Genomic DNA, 5,707 nt, shown 5'->3' on the forward strand with positions numbered 1-5,707 from the left:
TCAAGGAATCTTTGGGATATTTTTCATAGTGAAACTGGAAGAACCAGCTTTTCCTGATGATTATAGAGTGGTCAGGATATGAGCCTAGAGCTGCCCAAAATACCATGCCCCAACTGACTATGGTACTTTTGACCTTCAAAATAGAAATACAGGTTGGAGATTCTTGTTCTTGCTTATAACCCTGACTCCACTGATTTTTTTTTTGGGGGGGGGGTCCGGTCGTGGGGCCTGAACTCTGGGCCTGGGCACTGTCCTTCAGCTCTTCAGCTCAAGGCTAGCACTCTACCACTTGAGCCACAGCACCACTTCTGGCTTTTTTCTTTTTGCTTATGTGGTGCTGAAGAATCGAACCCAGGGCCTCTGGCTTGCAAGGCAAGCACTCTACCACTGAGCCATCTTCCCAGCCCCTCCATTGATTCTTGTTAGGTCAGCTGCATCAACGAATTTCCTTTCGCTTAAGCCAGTTGAAAAATGTTCCTAATGGGGCTGGGAAGGTGACTCAGTGGTAGAGTGCTTGCCTTGCAAGCCAGAGGCCCTGGGTTTGATTCCTCAGCACCACATAAGCAGAAAAAGCCGGAAGTGGTGCTGTGGCTCAAGCGCTAGAGCACTAGCCTTGAGCTGAAGAGCTGAGGGACAGCGCCCAGGCCCAGAGTTCAGGACCCATGACTGAAAAGGAAAGAAAGAAAAGAAAGAAAAATGTTCCCATCACCAGCAATGACATATATTCTATCTACTTAGTTCTACTTCCATATCTCTAAGTGCTGATGAGGTATCTTTGAACTCTAGACAAAGATTCATGGAACATCTTTCCTCTCTCTCACACCCCACCTTCCTCATTGCCTGTAATCTCTCATCCTGATCATCAACATCTATGCACTGTCCATGTCAGAGATCTATAGCTATCTTTTTCCTTCCTGTCCAATTCCCATCTCTCAAGTCTTAACAGGTCTCTAGATATCTACTTTTGACATTGCCTTCTGCTTTTGTCTTTCCCTTACTGTATTGGAAAACCAAGTCTCAGAACTTTACCCTATCTACTATCTTGGTTAAATTAAGTTTCTGTTCCCTTCTGAAGAGATTCTGGTCCCAGATGATTGGTTCAGAGCAGCAACCACCTAAGCTGGTCCCTAACATAGGAAAGAACACAACTCTCCCTCCCATTTACACCAACCAGGTACTCCTCTGTGAGGAGGTCTGTTTCCCACACAAAATGCTACTTAGTTGCTAAGACAGAAGCTGAGGTTACTCAGAGAAGGAAGGGTGATGACAAGGAGACTAGAAAGTCTCAAGTATACAGAAAATAAGTGAGCACAGGTTTGAGGAGTACAGGTACATCAAATGATGGGTCAGGAGTTGGCAGGGCTACTAGGAACAGAAAAAAGAAATCTCTATGACAGGAGAAACTCTTGTTACTCTTGCAAAAAAAAATACTACAACAGTCCTGGAACTTGAGCTGAACATCAAAGTAGTGAGATGACACCTCATGCGGTTCTGCCAGAACATTAATAGTCCTTCATCTAGTTTGTTGATTCCATGCCCTCTACTCACTCATAACCCGCTCAGCACCCTGGCACAGCAACTGTGTTCCAGTTATCTCTGTTTTACTCAGTAGTAGCACTCACAGTGCTCCAGAGTAAGATGCTGGCACTTCTCATCAGCCAGAGAAGAGCTGTAAAAGGCCTCCCCAAAATACTATTACTTTTATGGTTTTAAAGTAGTTGTACAGAGGGGTTACCAAAGTGTCAGTTTATAAGTATAAAGCATACTGCTGAGCACCTGTTTTTAACTAGATAATCTATGGCTTTGCTCCCTGCCCAGGAACACACATAAGCCAAGATTTTCTTTTAGGTTTCCAGTTGTTGCTGAAATCACAGCTGTGCACTGTAGCATCTCTTCCATCACAGGGTCTTGAGGACTTGTCTTTCTCAGACTGGTCTGGCACCATGATCCTCTCAATCACAGCCTCCTATGTAGACTGGGATAACAGGCATACACCACTGCACCTAGCTATGGATTGAGAAGGAGGTTGTATGAATTTTTCTGCCCTGGCTGGCCTTGAACCACAATTCTCCCATTCTTAGCCTCTCTAGTAGCTAGAATTATGTGTGAGCCACCAGCACCTAACTTACGGTACCAAATTTATAAATTAAAACTTCAATATAGGTTTGTAAATAAAGGAAAATACAAAGTATAGAGAGAATTTGATAGTAGCTATGGTTTGAGGCACTCATTGGAGGTAGTAGAATATAACATGTATACATAGCGCATCACTATACTACCTGTGAAGCATGGCTCAATGATGACACACTGCTTCCTTTGTGATGTCTGTTATCCTCATGACCTCAATTAAAAAACACCATATATTCTAGTCTCAAAAGTTGGCTATTAGTTCCCCACCCCTGGGATGTTCTGCCATATTTGTTTATCTATATACTATTTCCTTCAACTAGAGCAAATCCTCCCATCTCCCAAATGAATCTCCCTAAATTGTCTCAGCTTTTCAGACTGAGCTCAGGCTTGTTTTGGTAGCCTTCTATAAGCAACTAGGTTAGATACTCTTTATTTACTCCAAACCAACATAACAGTATTATGTACTATGTCTCCAAAACTAGAACATGAGCTTGTTTTGACAGCAGAGATGCTGTTCTGTTTACCTTTGTCTCCTTAGTGCCTGGCGTAGTGGCCAGCATAAAACATTTCATGTGATCCATTTGTTTTGTTAAAGCTTTGTTGCTAGACTCTTTTAATAACCAAAAAAAAATTAAGTTTTTCCATCATCGCTCCTTTCAAAAGATCCACTTGCAGTCTGTAGTATCTACAGCCTGTGAAGGGACTATAAGAAGTCAGAGATTCCATGGATTTTTCATGAAGTTTTTTATGCTCAGAATATTAAAAAAAAATTCCAAACCTCTTCCAACAATGGAAGCCAAGAGTTAAAGGCTATTGTACTATTTTAGGCAAGAGAGGAGAATGGCTGGGACTAAAGAGTATAGGTGCAAAAATTAGTACTAATGAATCCTGGAGGTGCAGGAGACAAGTGAAGATTTGGGTAAGGGAGAGAGGCAAATCAAGAATGACTGCTGGCTTTCTCAAATGACCGAATGAACAGTGTTTTAATTATAATCAGATTTTTTTTTTTGTCAGTTGTGGGGCTTGAACTCTGGGCCTGGGCGCTGTCCCTCAGCTCTTTGGCTCAAGGCTAGCGCTCTACCACTTGAGCCACAGTGTCACTTCCAGTTTTCTGGTGGTTTATTGGAGATGAGTCTCACGGTCTTTCCTGCCTGGGCTGGCTTTGAACCGCAATCCTCAGATCTCAGCCTCTTGAGTAGCTAGGATTATAGGTGTGAGCCACCGGTGCCTAGCTCATAGTCAGATTTCTTAGAGAGGAATATGGAATTATTGACATTTATTTTTGGTGGTGGAATAAGGAAGTACACTTGTGATTTTTATATCATTTCAGTCATTCCATGGAATTTAGTAATTCATGCTGTTTGTAATCACTACTTCCATCTCCAGAACTTTTTCATCATCCCAAATTTAAATTTTACCTACAAAACCCTAGCTCTCCATCTCCTCTCTTTCCAGTTTCTTCTGCAATTACTATTCTACTTCTATGGATTTGACTATGATAGGTCCCTCATATAATTCAGAGGTGGGAAATGTCCAGTTGGCGACTTTGGTGTCCCAAAGTCATTTGGCTGGCCCTGCCAAGGTAACTGAAGACAAGACTCAAAATATGACACTTCAAGGAGCTTTTTTTCAAAGTGAAATTTGATAAATTTGCCAATGATGTCATAACTAGCCAAATGGTCCTTGACAGAAAAAAGGTTCCCACCCCTGAATGATAACGGGAGTTATATAGTATTTGTGCTTTTGTGATTGGCTTACTGAACTTAGCATAATGCTTTCAAGATGCATCCATGATGTAGCATGAATAGGAATTTCTTTTTAAGATGGAAAAATACTCCGTTGTGGCAAATATGTCATTTTATTTATCTATTCACCCCTTAATGGATACATACTTGAACCTGCCCCCAGCCTTTGTGCTTTAGCTGTTCTTCCAGATAGGGTCTTACACTTTTTCTCTGGGGTTGGCCTTGGGCTGTGATCCTCTCACCAATGCATGCTGAATAGCTGGGATTACAGATTTGCACTACCATGGTCATCTTATTTGTTGAGATGGGTCTTAAGTTTTTAGCTCCAGAGCTACACCTCCAGAGCTAGGATTACAGATGTGTTAACCTGACAGGCTTTTAAGGCTTAATTTTGTGAGAAATCACCATACAGTTTTCCACAGAGGCTACTCTGTTTTATGGACTTAAGAGTAATGTACAAGGTTTCTAATTTTTCCACATTTTCCCAACGCTTGTTATTTTCTTCTCTTCTTCTGTTTTTCAATAATAGCTATCTTAATGGGCATGAACAGTATAATGTAATTTGGATTTGCCATTTCTTTAATCATTTCTAATAAGGAATCCTTCCCTCCCCCTCCTCTTCCCACACACATACACACAGCCATGGAGTCTGAATTCTGGACCTAGGCCTTGTCCCTGAACTCTTTTGCTCAAAGCTGAGCCACAGCTCTACTTCTGGTTTTCTGGTGGTTAACTGGAGATAAGAATCTTACAGACTTTCCTGGCTTTGAACTGTGATCTTCAGATCTCAGTCTCTTGAGTAGCTAGGATTACAGGCATGAGCCATAAGTACTTAACATCTTTTTATGTGATTATTGGCAATTTTTATCTCTTCTTGGGAGAAATGTCAAATATATTCAAACTCTTTGCTCATTGAGATGGGTTGATTTTTAAAGCATTTTTAAGCATTTGGAGCTATCTGTAAACTACTATTTAAGAACACTATTTGCATTTAAAAACTCCTACCTTGATTCATTTAAAAAACTTTTGGGGGGCTGGGAAGGTGGCTCAGTGGTAGAGCACTTGCCTTGCATGCATGAGGCCCTGGGTTCAATTCCTCATAAGCACCACATAAGCAAAAAGAAAAAAACTGGAAGTGGCACTGTGGCTCAAGTGGTAGAGTGCTAGCCTTGAGCTGAACAGCTGAGGGAAAGCGCCCAGGCCCAGAGTTCAGGCCCACAACCAGACCCAAAAAAATAAAAAATAAAAAAAATAAAAAAAAACAACTTTTGGTATAAAATTTATGTGTAAGCTGATGACTACTAATACATTAAAATCTAATCTTGGCAAATATGGTGGCTGCACTAATGTATTACAAAACAATTACTCATGTAATATTTTCATTTTATGACAATGTTTTTCACTCACTAAAAATTGATTTACATGGATTGTTTGAGAGATAAGTATTATAGGAGGAATACAACATAATCCAGAACCACAGAACTATACTTAATCATAATGCAGTTGATGGCAACATGAAAATAAAGCTGGTATGCAGACGTAGACAAAGGTTCAAGAAAAGGAAGGCCTATGTAGAAGTCTGTACTGTTAACTGAAGCAGCAGACAAAACAGTATTTCTAACCACTAGTAATAGAGAACTAATCTCCAAGAGTAATATCTGGTTTCCATTATGTAAATTTTATTATTTTTAAAGTTACCATTTTACTTAATTCATAGAAAGTTGGTGAACTGTTGGTTCCTGGCTTCTTGGTAAAATGTAAGACCAAGCTTAGATAAATATAATTTATTTAGATAAAAATAATTTATATATTCAGAATTTATATATTCAGAA

Source organism: Dipodomys merriami, unplaced genomic scaffold (genome assembly GCF_024711535.1).
Source record: "Dipodomys merriami isolate MVZ:Mamm:240054 unplaced genomic scaffold, mDipMer1.0.p SCAF_4, whole genome shotgun sequence".
NCBI classification, from domain to species: domain Eukaryota; kingdom Metazoa; phylum Chordata; class Mammalia; order Rodentia; family Heteromyidae; genus Dipodomys; species Dipodomys merriami.